Source organism: Fundulus heteroclitus, chromosome 20 (genome assembly GCF_011125445.2).
Source record: "Fundulus heteroclitus isolate FHET01 chromosome 20, MU-UCD_Fhet_4.1, whole genome shotgun sequence".
Lineage (NCBI taxonomy): Eukaryota > Metazoa > Chordata > Actinopteri > Cyprinodontiformes > Fundulidae > Fundulus > Fundulus heteroclitus.
Window position 1 is genome coordinate 6666170 of NC_046380.1, and position 16337 is coordinate 6682506.

General features: G+C 39.0%; 1 protein-coding gene across 1 annotated transcript in view; it reads left to right on the forward strand.

The window, feature by feature from the left end:
- Window positions 1-16337, forward strand: part of grip2b (glutamate receptor interacting protein 2b) — a 301598-nt gene that overhangs the window by 85733 nt on the left and 199528 nt on the right. The window lies entirely within an intron of this gene.

Consider the following 16337-nt stretch of genomic DNA (forward strand, 5'->3'; position numbering starts at 1 on the left):
CCGCTTAGGTAGGGCATACAGGAGAGAACGCATACAGGAGAGAACGCACGGATAACAGATATGACCGACTTTACAGCCGTTAAACTTTCCCAAGACGATGTTCCAGGCACACGGATTACTGGTCGCACTGTCGAAGAACACACCAACCTTCAGCTCAAACGATGGCTTGAGGTTCGAGGGCTTAAAAAAAGACTGGAAAACTGGCCGAGTTGATGAACGGTAAGCTTTGTTTTTTTTTCCTGCGCGGCGATCAAGGCAGCGTCGGCCGTTTTTTTTGTTGTTGTTTGCAATCACCGTCCAGGAATGGGTATATGTTTAATGTTTGTCTCATTTGAAATGTTTTTGAGTAAGCCTGGTAGCAGGCTATCATGTTAGCGCCTGCTACCATGATAGCCTATATGCTGTCATGGTAGCAGGCGCTACTTTATTAACATGTCGGCCACCAAAATACTCTTACCTTGACTTGATGTCGCTGGAATTGGGTCAGGATGTTCTTCGGTTGTGCCCTTTCCTCCGACAAAATGCTTGCTACATATGTACTTGAATTTGGTAACTTTTTCCGGGTTGAACTGTTGTGTAGGCCGACCGCCCCGGTGTTCCAAGCGTACACATTTCTCCTTGGCAGTCTTGAAGAAAACATCCTTCATATACGGCCGATCAGCGTAACTCGAGTCGCTGTTGCACGTTCCATAGCAACAATGTTTAAAAACTATGGTCTTAGATTTGGAAAAAGCAGTCGTTTACCGAGAAAAACCTAGGCTAACGCACGTCTCTTTTACAGCGAAACAACGGCGGACTATGCAAGCATGCCCTACTGCGTACCACGTGATGTGACGTCATCGTGACGTTGTGTTTCTAAAAATAGCTCGCGCGCGGTACCGCATTGCAAGTACGGTATTTCCCCCACAGACCCCCAGGGCGGCCGAGAAAACCTTTGTTCGACCTGAAATGACTCATTTAATCATCCAAAACGGTATGGAACACATTAATTAACTAAAAAATGTTGCATAGTATGCCTTTAAGAATGAAACAGAGTAAATTATGGCAATTTAACCAAAATGTTAAAACAAAATATTACAACCCTGGTGATGTTTTGTTTTTCCTTTGACAGCGCCACCTGCTGGATGGTGGCCACACCACAACACTAAAAGAAGGTCCATCTAAGCAGAACTTATCAGTTAATCGGATGGAACAAACTTTAATCTACTTAACGATTTATCAACAATTAATTGTAAGTCGATTATTTGTTTGCATCCCTAGTAGGTACATTAGGCCTGGCATTATCTGCTATTAAATAGAAAAACCTGTTTAACGGGAGTTTTCCTGTCCACTGTCACTTCATTCATGCTCAGTATGAGGGATTGCTGCAAAGCCATCAGCAATGCAGACAGCCGTTTACCGTGGCTACACGCTCTTTCAGGAGGAGTGAATGCTGCTTGTCAAGACTCGATGCAATCTGCTGGGTTTCCTTAGAGAGGAAACTTTCTGACCAATCTGTAGGATTTGATTGAATCTGATTTTGTGAAGTGCCTTGAGATGATGTGTTGTGAACTGGTGCTGTATAGCAATTAAAACTGAATTGAATTGCCTTTAACAGAACTCTGACATGCCATAAAGAGCAACAAGATAAAGTTTTTCATTGCTGAGTCAAATATTGATGTACAGAGAAATCCAAAATAAAACAAATACAACATCATGAAAAGTGAGGAAGGGGTAAAGCTGTTCAACGGTGGGAAAAATAATTACTAGTAGATGGGATGTCACCTCAAAACAGAAACAATTTGTTCAAGCAATCAGGGAATTTTACTGTAATCAATACTGACAAAATAAATCAGCAACAGAAAGAAAAGACAAAACTACAGAAATCATTTTTCGGTTAATGCACGAACGTGAATGGAGCACATTTTGCCTTCAAACTCACACATTCTGGTATGCTTTTAGAATTTTGTGCAGACTGAGCGTTGTTGGCATCTTGCTTGTATTCACCAAAGTGTAAATGGGACATGAATTCAATAAAGTTGATTCTGCAGAGACAGCACAGGATATAACAATTAAATATGTATTGACTGGCAAACAATATATTAGAATTAAGCTGATTTATATCTGCAACATAGATGGAGTTTGAACCAAACAAGCCTTTCTAATACATTACCTGGAACCTAGCTATCTGGTTTTCTATTATCTCTGGGCTGTATTTTAGGAACCATGTAGGATTCTTTAATTGATAAATTAGTAAAGTATTCCTGTTGCATTAAGATGTTAGTTAGTTTACTACCTTTTTTATTGATTGAGCTGTTAATGTAAATCATAGATTACTCTGTTAATCATGTATACAGTGTGTGCGATGAGCTTAAAGCTCTGTCTCCTCTGTAAACATGAATGTTTCAAGGACAGAAGGTGTTACCCTTTGTGTTGGATCTCAGGGCAGTCTGCTCATTAATGGAAAAGCAATGAATAATTTACCAGAGATGTAAATGTTTGTCCCAGTTGTGTTTCATTGTGATTTGTCTCAGGTAGAAGCAGAACCAGAATGCTTGCTCTTGACTTCGGGTTCTGCCCAAAGGCCTTTGTGAAGTGACACATACTATCCAAAGGGAGATTCTTAAGAGGAATCCTGCTTGATCAGATGCAATGCAATGCATCGGGGGGGGGGGGCTTGTCCAGACACAGACAAGATACTTCTTTAAAGTCTTTAAATACTCCAAATGCAGTGGTGCCGAAAAGGTGTTTGTCTCCTTCCTGATTGCGTATCATTTTGCATGTTTGCCTTTTTTTAGAACATCAAACAAGTTTAAATATTTGTCAAAGAAAACACAAGCAAACACAAAATTCCATTTTGAATGAATATTTTTATTATTAAGGGAGTAAAAAAAAAAGACATCCTAACCTACATGACCCTGGGTGAAAAAGGGATTTTCCCCTAAACCTAATAACTGGTTGGGTCGCCCTTAGCAGCAACTACTACAATCGAGCGTTTGCAATAACAGTATTTTGCTGCACAGTGGAGGATTTTTGGCCTGCTCATCTTTGCAGAATTGTTGTAATCAAGTCTTCCAGGTCCTGCAGCAGCATTACCACCCCAGATAATCACAATACCACCACCATGTTGGACTGGTGGTATGATACTCTTTTTCTGAAATGAGGTGCTACTTTTACACGCCAGATGTAATGGGACACACACCTGTCCAACTTTTGTCTCATCAGTCCACAGAATATTTTCTCAAAGTCTTGGGGATCATGAACAAATTTAGATGAGCCAGTTCTGTGTTTTTCTCCTGGACCTCTACCATGGAGGCCATTTTGGCCCAGTCTCTTTCTTATGGTGGAGACTTTAACTGAGGCCAGTAAGGCCTGCAGTTTTGGATGTTGTTATAGGGTCTTTTAGGACCTCTTGGAAGAGTCGTCGCTGCGCTCTTGGGGTAATTTTGAATGGTCAGCTACTCCTTGGAAGGTTCACCACTGTTCCATGTTTTCGCCATTTGTTGTCAATGGCTCTCACTGTGGTTCGCTGGAGTCCCAAAGCTCTAGAAATGGCTGTGTAACTCTTTCCAGACTGATAGCTCTCAATAATGTCTGGCTTTTGTGGACCTTTTGGTGTACTTCACTTTGCAAGGCAGGTCCTATTTCCATTCAATTCAATACAATTTTATTTATAGAGCGCCAATTCATGAAACATGTCATCTCAAGGCTCTTTCCAAAGGTCAGCTTCCATCAAATCCTCCAGGTTGGTCAGAAAGTTTCCTCTCTAATGAAACCCAGCAGGTTGCATCAAGTCTCTCCAAGCAGCATTCACTCCTCCTGAAAGAGCGTAGAGCCACAGTGGCCAGTCGTCTGCATTGTTGATGGCTTTGCAGCAATCCCTCATACTGAGCATGCATGAAGTGACAGTGGAGAGGAAAACTCCCCTTTAACAGGGAGGAAAACCTCCAGCAGAACCAGAACCAGGCTCAGTGTGAACGCTCATCTGCCTCCACCCACTGGGGCTTAGAGAAGACAGAGCAGAGACACAGAAAGCACAGAAGCAAACATTGACCCAGGAGTACTTTCTATGTTATATGGTAATAGCAGATGATCTGTCTTCCCAGGATGGTGTGACAGCTAACAGAACGCCAGACCAGGTGTACCTTCTATAGAGAGATAAATGACAAAGAACTAAAAGTTAAAAGCTGAAATAACAACAAACAATGCAAATTTGAGAACAGTAGTAGAACTCAGTAGAGTGAGAAAAATAGACCCTGATGTCCTCCAGCAGCCTAAGCCTATAGCAGCATAACTATAGAGGTAGCTCATGGTACCATGAGCCACTCTAACTATAAGCTTTGTCAAAAAGGAAAGTTTTAAGATTAGTCTTAAAAGTAGACGGGGTGTCTGCCTCACGGACCAAAACTGGGAGTTGGTTCCACAGGAGAGGAGCCTGATAGCTAAAGGATCTGCCTCCCATTCTACTTTTAGAGACTCTAGGAACCACCAGCAGACCTGCAGTCTGAGAGCGAAGTGCTCTGTTAGGAACATACGGGGTAATCAGAGCTCTGATCAGGTATGATGGAGCTTGATTATTAGGGGCTTTATAAGTGAGAAGGACAATTTTTAAATTGTATTCTTGATTTAACAGGAAGCCATTGAACGGAAGCTAAAATTTGAGAAATATGAAATATTTCTATATATGAAAGGTGTGATAGTTTACTGCAAGGGGATGGAGAAGGGCTCCCAGCCTGGAGAACTGTGTACACCTTTAAACTGTTTCCAGGTTGACCTGTGCTGATTGATGTGGATGCAAACAAGATAGTCAATTTATCTACAGCAGTCTGCTGTGTTCCTTGGTCCCCATGATGCTGTTTATTCACTAACATTATTTAACAAACACTACCCTTTTCAGCTTTTTTCATTTTCATCCCTATTTTTGGCCACATATACATATTATATACATATTTAAATGTAAATGTTCCCCCAGTTTTGATTTAGAATAGAGTTCAGTCACATATAGTAGAGTGTGTTCTTGTTTTAAAAAAAAACATATTCCTATAGCATTGACAGGTCGTACACAGCCACTGTATGCTATTTTGCAGACATAAGAAACCGAGAGTGTTCAATAAAGAATGCAGATACAGTCATGCAAGTTGAAGAGATGAAAATAGAAAGTTCAAAGAAAGCTGAGGTTAAATTTAGCTTTAGGTTGTCATTGATGCTGTGAATATTTCTCACAAAGAAAGAATAGGGAGAATCATAAAAGCCAAATGCTGAGTGTGAAAGAAAGCAAGTAACATTAAAGGACACTGACTGGAAAAAGCAAAATGTAAAGAGAAGAATAGGGAGGAAATAACCATTTGAAGTAGGGCCAAAAGGTGCAAAGTAAAGCAAAGATGATTAAAAAGCATAAATGAGGGGGGATAGGTGAGGGACAGGAAAGATAAAGGGTAAGGGTGGAGGTGGAAAAAATCTCAGCCTATTTATTCAGGAAGAGAAGGTTGATAGAAGTCAGTAGGCTGGTTGAAGGGAAGGATACAGCAAATTAATAGTGATGTTTCTGGCTGTAGGTTTCAAAAATGACTAGATTCAAAAGAACAAAAAGTAATAAAACGTCTAAAGGCTTAATGTTCTGTTCTGATTATAACCAGCCTAATACCTATAATAAAGCTTTGTCTGTGTATGTCAGAGACTCAGGGACACACTGTACATCCCAGCGAGAGCAGACATGGAGGATGAACAACCAGGGTGGCAGCCTTAGTGTGAATTTTCTAACAATGTTTTAGTTACTCTTGTCTGATTGTCTAATGGGAATCTTTTTGCACTGCACCTTAATGTCCTTCCAGTTTAACTTTTTGGGAACCAAATCAAACAAATGCTGCTCTGATTGGTCATGTATAAATTGTTCACATCAGTTCTGCAATCAAATGATGTTTCACCTGAGTCACCTGAGTCAGGCATTCAAGTTACAGGATTTACATACCGCTAATCTGTGTGCTTTCTGTTTTCACTCCTCTGAAAGGCAGCAGAAAATGTATTTAAATCAGCCTAATCATGCGTGGGGAGGTTGGGCAGAAAACTGCACTACACATCCAGTCCAGAAGGTGGCAGCAATAAGAGAAGCACAGAGCTATCAATAATGGATCCCAAACGTTTGCTCCGCTTTGTTTTTAGTTTATTTAATTCTTGAGGATCTCCAGCAGTTGCACCATCGTCGCAGGCCTCTGTTAAAGATGAGGGAACGTCCCATTTCTAAATTTACTCTCCTGCAGTAAGTCATTAAAGTTAAATAAAACTGTCCTGTTTTGAAGCCTAACTTTAACCTCACTCAAACTGATTTGCTCAGTGACAAATGAAACATTGAAATAAACCAAACATGAACCATTATATCATCTGACTAAATTACATCTGTGTTAAACTTCTGAACGAGGTGTTCTCTCCGGGTACTGCGAGCTTCGACAGCTCGGTCAGCTGACAGCTGGTAAGGCAACCTCACTGTTAGTGCGGTGGGAATGGTCATCTCCGTAAAATTGGAGGACTTTTGCAATAAAGTGAGACTTTCATAAAGGTTTTACACTTTTTTTTGTTAATTTTGCACCTCCACCCTAGCCCTCAACCATCCCCTGGTAATCTGAAAGTCCTACCCCCAGACCAGGACCTGTTAGTGAAAATGTGGACCTAGGAAATTAAAATTTTTGTGGTAAAATTGTGTCAAAACACACTGAGGGCTTTCAATCCTGGGTAATAGCTAAAAGGCTCTGCAGCAGAAAAGAGACTATGTATCCCAGACTAAATGACTAAAAGTACAGAAATAGACAACCCATTTTCAGTTTTCTGGCAGACACCACCAAATTGTTATGCTATATTCTCTGTTATTTCAAAGAGACGAGGCTAACAAGGATCTAAGTGCCATTTTAGGAGAAGCAGACAACACAGATACAAGACTATACTTAACAGTAACTTGTCTTTCTATTTTTCTCTTTGGAGCATCAGGGGTCTCATTTATAAAACTTAGATATGTCACGTTCCACAGTAAACAGTGATCTATAAAGAAAAACGTGACTTCAGAATGTACGGTCCCCCAACGCAAACTCTCCCTGCTTACGCTTGTTTTGGAAGACGGGGGAAATTGGCGACGCTTATGGTGAAGTGGTGAATTGCAGCAACATTTCATCATGAGTCCTCTCAGATATTTAATTTTAATCATAGATCAACTTTATCATAAGCATTCAAAACACGTGATACTCATTCCTATAATGCTCATAGTGTCTATATTTTAAATGCACACTGCTCAAAAAATAAAGGGAACACTAAAATAACACATCCTAGATCTGAATGATTGAAATATTCTTCTTAAATTGTTTTTTGTATAGTTAAATGTGCTGACGACAAAATCACACAAAAATTATCAATGGGAAGCAAATGTATTAACCCATGGAGGTCTGGATTTGGAGCCACACTCAAAACTAAAGTGGAAAAACACACTACAGGTGGATCCAGTCTATCTCTGATTGTTTGAGCAGAAACGTGCACAGTTGTGGCCTGCTGGAGGTCCTGTTGCAGGGCTCTGGCAGTACTCCTCCTCTTCCTCCTTGCACAAAGGCAGAGGTAGCTTTCCTGCTGCTGGGTTGTTGCCCTCCTACGGCCTCCTCCATGTCTCCTGATGTACTGGCCTCTCTCCTGGTAGGACCTCTATGCTCTGGACAGTACGCTGACAAACACAGCAAACCTTCTTGTCACAGCTCACATCGATGTCCCATCCTGGATGAGCTGCACTAACTCAGCCACTTGTGTGGGTTGTAGACTCCGTCTCATGCTACCACTAGAGTGACAGCACTTGCAGCATTCAAAAGTGACCAAAAACATTAGCCAGAAAGCAGAGGAACTGAGAAGTGGTCTATGTTCAGCACCTGCATAACCACTTTTTTATTTGGGGTGTCTTGCTAACTGCCTCTGGTTTCCACCTGCTGTCTATTCCATTTGCACAACAGCAGGTGAAATTGATCGTCAATCACTGTTGCTTCTCAAGTGGACAGTTTGATTTCACAGAAGTGTGATTGACTTGGAGTTACATTAGCTACGTTTACATGGACAAAAGCAATTGAAATAAATGGCTGATCAGAACATAAATGCGTCATGTAAACAATCTAATCAGAATATGTTGATCAGCGTGCATGCAGACGCTTGTCAGGATCAAGTTATTCTGAATGTGGCAAACTGACCCGAGTGCGCATGTGCGCCCAACATAAACATGATGTATTTCACGAGTGGCGGAAATACGTCAGGAAGCAAAAATGTTGGGGCTTCCAATACAACCTTCTAAAAAATAAAAGAGCTCAAAATTGTTGTTTACTCAGTAACGTTTCAACCGTAATTAAAACCTTGTGCTAGTTTGATCGTGAAATTTTGTGCATATAAACATAACTATTGTGTTGTGTAAGTGTTCCTTTTATTTATCCATTCATTTATTTTTTGAGAAGTATAGAATTTTCTTTCTTTTGTTATCAGACACATGTTTTTTTTGTCTAAACATTCCTGACATGTTTCGAAGGTAACTTCTGTCTTCATCAGATGTGTCACCAGTTGAAGTGTTACTAATGCTTGCACTCGTGAACCTTAAATATACATGAGAACTTTTCAAATTAATTAAAAAAAAGGCCTATACTTCTTAGGGGGTGTAACCCCTCATCCCTCCTAGTCTCCTGGGCTCCCTACCTCCTCAGAATAATAATCTGGAAAAAAAACCATCAGGATGTAATCCAACATTTAAGACAGCAATAACATTTCACTTTTTAACACGTTCTTTTAATATGAACAACATTTGTGCTTTCACCTCTGATTTAAACATATTTATACATATTTACAGCATTTCTTTGCTCCTTTCTCCTTGGTTGCCACAGTGAACAGTGAAATGCCAATGTTCAGCTGGCTCATTTACATACATATTGCCTTTCACAAGGTGCTTTTGCATTGACCATTTATGGCTGAATGTGGGCGTGTAGAGGGCAGAATATGAGGCAGGGTCCTGGTACGCACATGTTCAGGTGCGGCTGTGACTTATAAAGAGAAATTGCGTGCTGGTTTGTGTGTGTTCATGGTCTTACAAATCAGGATTTTTTTTACGCCATTTCCCGCTTTTAGGCATACACAAACTTTTAGTATAGATCCTAGGCAATTTTGTACCCTAGGTTATTTCTTCATTTTATTTTATTGTTTAATTTGTTTTTATTTAAATTTTTGTATATGTCCGGTTATCAGACATTACAGCAATATTGATATTAGAAATCAATATCCATTATTGATTTCATATCAGTGCATCCCTAAAAATTATGTATAAGGAAAGAATGGTGTTTCCACCTGATGACAATAAGTAGTTATAAAAAATTGTACTTGTACTTTTATTCTATTGTTTTTGTGGAAATTCCATGCATCAAAAAGGAAAAGATAAACTGCATATGTCCCTATATCTTTGATCACAAACATTAGTAGATTCTTTATCATTCTAGCCAAAGTCATTACGAGTTACTGTGCATCTTTATTCGTATTCTGCTGCCATCTTGAAGAGTCCATGTATGTTTTTAACTACTTTGATACCTGGCAGATATTAGTAAACCTGTGTTTTAACAGTTATCTGTATGTCTCTATAAACTAATCCCTTCAATTTTGTTTATTGTTCTCACCAGTGGATGCTGATTTTTGGATGCTACTTTTGTTCGGTGATCTGAGTAGAATATTGTAAGAAAAGTCTGTTTCTTGCTAAAATCAATCAACTGGTGACAGACATCAGCTTGTTAAAGTTTTGAAGGTGTACAATAGATCCTTCAAACTGTGGTTTTAGAACCATCAACATATTTGGTAATGAAAGATTTTACAAAACAAACTTGCTTTTTCAGTTGTCATCATGTCAGTAAGTCACCTTTGTTTTTATCTTATTTTTATTTAAATAGTTTTCCAATCCATAGATTTTTAAAATTGTTGATAAGAAACTAGAGTTTTGAGGAAAAACGACATTCCCAAATAATTTGAGCATAACTTTAAACCCAATCGTTAGGATGTTGCAGCGTAGAGAAGTGTGTTGAAGAAAAGTAGTGAACACTGTTGGAAACAGAACTCGGGCCGTGTGAAGCTCATCAGGTATGAGGTGATGACTACTGGTGTGGATCCTGTTTTATTGGAAAATACTCTAAAATACTCAGTGAAAGGCCCCTGCTTTTGGTAACCAGATAACCAGAATATCTTGCCTTTGCAGGATAAAGTGGATTAGCTTGCTGGTTTGTTTATTCACAAATGATATGATAAGTTATTCAAAGATCAACAAACATATAAAAAAAAATTTATGATACCCATTTAATGTTTACTCTTCCGCTTAGGTTGCAAATATGTTTAAACAGTATAATTGATATTGGCCTCGAATGAAGAACAGGCACCACATTTCTAGCCTATGAAGTGCTCCTCTTCATGGAATGGGATTTAAGTATTTAATTACTTTCATTTGTGTTTGAAATGTTGAATTTGATTTAAACTGGGGAGAAGATTGCATTTACCTAAATAAACCTAAAAAATGTGCTTCAGAATTTTCTTCTCTTATATTTGGATGTTTCTTTGATTCATCTGCTGAGTTGATCAGGGCGCTCTCTGGTTCAGTGATGAAGCCGGCGCACCATTTATAGAGGCTATAGTCCTTGATGCAGCTATCTATATATAAGCACCTCATTCCCGACCCTGGGCCATTAACTGCGAGTTATCCTCTTCTTTATCTCTGCCCTCATTACTGTCATGCTGCTGATTAATAAAGGCCACAAATGTTTCCTTTTTTTTTTTTTTAAAAAGAGAAATTCTATCAAGTTTTTTCATTTCTAGTCTGTCTTCAATGGCCCCAATTAAATCTTGCATAGGATTTAAAATTCTTCTTCATGCGTAATCTACACGGGTGATCACGCTCCATCTTATAGTAGGTATATTATTGCTCAATATGCTATCAGAGTTCTGTGCTCTCAGCCTGCATGGTTTACTGGTGGTTCCCTGAGCATCTAAAATAAAAACTGGAGAAAGATATTTTAGCTGTCAAGCTCCTCCCGTCTGCAACTATCCTGCAGGCTTTGTCCATGAGGCTGACACCATGTCTGCTTTCAGGATTATTCCATCAAAGGAGCTGTTGCTGTGACTAACGACTAATCCACTGGTCCGGTGATTCTTTGTTCTACGATCTTTCTAATGAACTCGGATTTATCTTTTACACAGAAAGTGCTCTCAGACTAGTACTTTGGGCTGTATGCTGGGGTATTTGAGGTCACAGCAGCTTTTAGATGGAGCCCTGCTCCAACACTCCTGGATCAAATATCTGAATCCCCTCATCAACATGTCATTTAGCTCGTCTCTAAATTAGACTGTAAAGTTACATTTAATATCATAAGGGGCCTTGTCTCTCTAGTTCTAATTTGTTATTGAACTATAATGTTATCAACTTATTGTGTATTGTTCTACAATTTTAAATTAATTGGTCCTGTTATTTTTTTGTGGAGGCCTGTTTTTTTGTGGTACTGTACACGTTAAATATCAGACTTTGCATGGTGACACATCTGTTCTGTTGGTTTAGGGACCTTCAGTTAGATGTTCTATACTCTAAGAATCACGTTACTAATAAATAATAAAACACTAACTTTTTCTTGCTTTTACATGGGATTCCTTCTCTAGCCTTGACTTTGTGGAATTTTTAAATACTTCAAATGTATTTATATGTAATCAAATGTACTAATATTACCTATGAATTCTTAAAACTGAAAGTGAAGTTATGGAAATAAAATGGTAATAAACTGTGGCAACAACATACCGATTGAAAGGCTTTGAAAGAGAAATTGCCAAGGAAGCGACATTATTGTATTTCTGCATAATATCCTATTACATGCTAGCCTTCCACTGCTTCTATTTCATTTTTTTTCTGCTCCAACCTTGAACTGTTTTCTCAAAATGTATTTATAAATCCTCAGTCATGAGTAATGAAACATATTTTGCTTCTCTGCTTTTCTTTGGTGAACCTAAATCCCAGGAGAAAACTGTTTACATCAATCTACAGCTGTGCTGTTTGTCCAGGGCTGTAAAGTACGGTTCGGTAAACACGAGGCTGGAAACAATTTTAGTCTAAGTGTACAGTGACATGACTGCATACCTTCAGTAAGCCTGAAGACATAAACGTTATTTGTTTATGTCTTTGGATGAAAAAATAGATTTAAATTCTCAGAAGTTTTGCTTAAGATTTAAAATTAAAATGCCAGGGAGGCTTTTATTAGATCCCTTTCATTTTTAGTAAACTTACTGAAAAAAAACCCCATCTTATTCTATCTGCACATTACTAGGCATGCAAGAATTTCCTTTTGTGAATTTTACAGAAATGGTTAATTAATTCCCTGTTTTCTATTTCTTTGAACATCCTTGTAGATTATTATCAGTGGTCTGGATTTCCTCCTTTGACCAACTGGAGGAAATCCAGACCACTGATATTAGAACATGAAGGCTAATCACCATCCATGGTGGATATGATCCCAAATCCAGGATCCACAGGCTATACACTAAGCACAAAGAAGGAGGCAGAGGCCTGGTGAGCATCAGAGCCACCATTGAAGATAAAACATCCAAGCTCCAAGAATATATCAGGAAGATGGCCCCAAAGGATGAAGAGCTCAGTGAATGTCTCAGATAATGGAAGCTGGAAGAAAAGGAACTGAAGGAACCATTGTGGGAGGAAAACCCCTGCATGGGATGTACCACCAACAGATAGCTGATGTGGCTGATATGACCAAATCCTACCAATGGCTAGAGAGGGCAGGACTGAAGGACTGCACTGAAGCACTGATCATGGTAGCATGGGAGCAGGCCTTGAGAAACCAGAGCAATGGAGGCCCAGATCTACCATACCAGGTGCAGGCTATGCAAAGAGGCCCCAGAAACCATCCAGCATCTCACATCAGGGTGTAAGATACTAGCAGGGACGGAATACATGGAACGCCATAACCAAGTGGCTGTTATAGTGTAAAGAAACATCTGTTCAGAATACCAAGTGAAGACCCCCAGGTCAAAATGGGAGTCACCTCCCAAGGTGGTGGACAACGACAGAGGTAAGATCCTGTGGGACATCCAGATACAAACAGACAAAATGGTAATGGCCAACCAACTGGACATTGTGTTCATTGATAAGCAGCAGAGGACAGCCATTGTGATTGATGTGGCCATCCTGAGTGATGGAAACAGGAAAAAAAGAGCAAGAGAAACTGGAGAAATACCAAGGGCTCAGGGAAGAACTAGAAAGAGCCTGGAAGGTGAAGACAACAGTAACTCGGGGCAGTAACCCCCACTCTGGCTCCAACAAATACTTGGAGAAACATCAGACATCTCAGTCCAGAAGAGTGCAATCTTAGGAACAGCTAAGATCCTAAGAAGAATACTCAAGCTCCAAGGCCTCTGGTAGAGGAGACAGACAGACAGATAGATAGATAGATAGATAGATAGATAGATAGATAGATAGATAGATAGATAGATAGATAGATAGATAGATAGATAGATAGATAGATAGATAGATAGATAGATAGATAGATAGATAGATAGATAGATAGATAGATAGATAGATAGATAGATAGAGTTCTTACAAGGGTTTGATAGCTGTAATACCCTTTTATTTTCAAAATGTATAGTAATTTTAAATTGCTTTAACTTTTGAGTCAATGCCTTTGTTTAAATTATTTGAATCTAAATCTGACAGGAATTTGACCAAATTTTTTATATATAAAATAAAGTAATTCAAAAAGGCATGTAATATTATTTAATAATAAAGAACTATTTTGCATTTGGAACATTTTTGCATTTTATCTCTGTATAAGCAAGAACACCTGCAACTTTTGTTAAAGAAACAACTGATTTAGAGCCACAGTTAAAAGGAAACAGGGTGAGCAAGATGAAAATATAGTTAATTACTGACTGTCACTTTCCAAAAGTGATGGAAGTTTGCTTTCTCAGCCAGAGCCAGTTACATTTAAAATGTTAGGATTGAGCTGACAGCCCTCTTGTGGTATTATGAGTTATGGCTGGAGAGAAGACATTACATATTTTGATACTGAGCCACAAAGTCAGCACTTTTTTTTTTTTTTGGTAAACAGAGGAAGAAACAAAATATAAGGCATATTGGATGGAGTTACAGTCATGAGAAAAAGATTATCATTTCAGTGGGCAGGCAAGTTACCATAGGAGTACTATATTATTTTTTTAATTATTATAGGACAAAAAAGCATGGCTGGTCTTTTTATTGCCGTCTCTTTCTTCTTCAGTTCATCATCTGTACATGATTACTGAGTCTTCTCGTCATTTGTCTACATATTTCACAACAATGGGGGAAAAAATAATACCACCAAAGCATGTCAAATAGTATTATTAGTATTAAACCTTAATATGTGGTTTGTATAGAATATAAACCCAATTAAAGTAAACATCATACCATGTTGCCATAGGAAAGATTTTCTGTTAAGCCATACTTAGAACACTAGAATTCATATTAAAAGTCCATTTTAGTGCACTAAAGTCTGCATTTTTAGCAAAAGTCATTGAACAAATGTGGTCCTATTTATACTATGAAATTAAATGGTAAATAGCTTGTAATGGTAACGTGCTTTATGAAGTCTGATGACCCCAAAGCGCTTTACACCACAGTGAGTCATTCACCCATTCACACACACACACACACACACACACACACACACACACACACACACACACACACACACACACACACACACACACACCCTGATGATAAAGATATTTTGTGTTTTACCTAACATTTTCAACTATTAGAAAATATGAACTTATTTATAACAATTTTGCCCTAATTAAGAATAATAAGTTTCCATTTGCATTACTCACATGTGCTGCTGCGCCAAATAATTGTTGAATTGCCGTTAGGGGACGCACAAAATCAGTCCATGGGCTGGAAATGGCCCACACTTTGGGCACCGCTGGTCTAAGTTTATCCTGATATCCATGCAAATTGCAGTTCTTTTACTTGAAGATTAAAGTTTTTGCTAATGACCATTTGCACAATTTTAACTTCTGCACGAATCTTTACCTAATACATTCATGCACAGTATTCTATATCATCCCGTAAACTGACTGCTACTTGTCTTTTTCATTTGTGCATCAACTAGCTTAAACATGTACATTTTTGCCCTTACCTATTTGCACAACTTTTAACTTCTCCGGAGTTATTTTGCCTCGGACATGCATGCAAATGCACAGTATTTTACATCGTCTGTATAGTGACTGCTTTATGTCTTTTTTGACTAGAAGCTTTAAATCTAGCCAGGTACTAAAGACTATTTGTGTCAGGATTTGTTTATTGATGAACTCAGAACACACACAGGACAAAAGTTTGAGAGGTTTATTGAAGGGTAGATGACTGATGGAAGATGTAACCAGAGGTGCAGGAATACAGCGGGTCAGGGGTGCAGGTGAAGGCAGGGGCTGACGGCCAGGAGAGAGAGTCCGACAACGCTGAGTGGGGTGGCACAGAGCAGAGCCTTCTCAGAGCGGCTAGTCAGGTTAGCAAATCACTGGGGACACCAGAACACAGAGCAGAACTTCCCAGGAACAACGGTGAGGCACAAAGTCTTTCAACGAGGCAAACTAACCTTAGATCTGAAAACAGAAATAGACCTTCCAAGGCAGGGACGAGGACTGGCATGGAGTGGATGATACAGAAGACGGACCGGCACAAGAGTGAGACAGAGGGAGGCTTAAATAGGGAGACTAGGAGGTGAAATGCATCTGACTGATTACCAACAGGTGTGACTAATGGCTGTGGGAGGGAGAGCTGGGTGAACTACAAAACAAGAAAGAGGCCAGACAACTTAAACCATGACAATTTGGACACTTTAGCTTCTCCAGAGCCTTTAATTTCTGTCACAAAAGTGAACCTGCTCTCATCTCTAAAAAGAAATGGGTTCTCAGATGAATACCAGTTAATGTGCCAACCTGGTGCAGTTGTAGGCTCCAGGTGCTACCAGTAGTCACACCAACCCTAGTCAAATGCAAATCTACTGAAATGGGATTCAGGATTCTGCACAATCGTCTCATTTTAATACTATGACCTGCACAGATATTGGATCATAGCTTTAATTGTTGCCATCATGCTGAAAAAGGTTTAGAATTGTGTAAATTAGAACAATTCAGAATCTGATTCAAAAAGGGATTGTTGCAATGGGATTCTTTAATTGCATTTTTATATGAGGTGAATGTGATCAAACTGTACCTTACTCTTGATCGATTTGCTTTCTTTTAACAATGCTAAATATACACATAACAAACCAATTTTCTCCTAGTAAAATCTCTTCTTG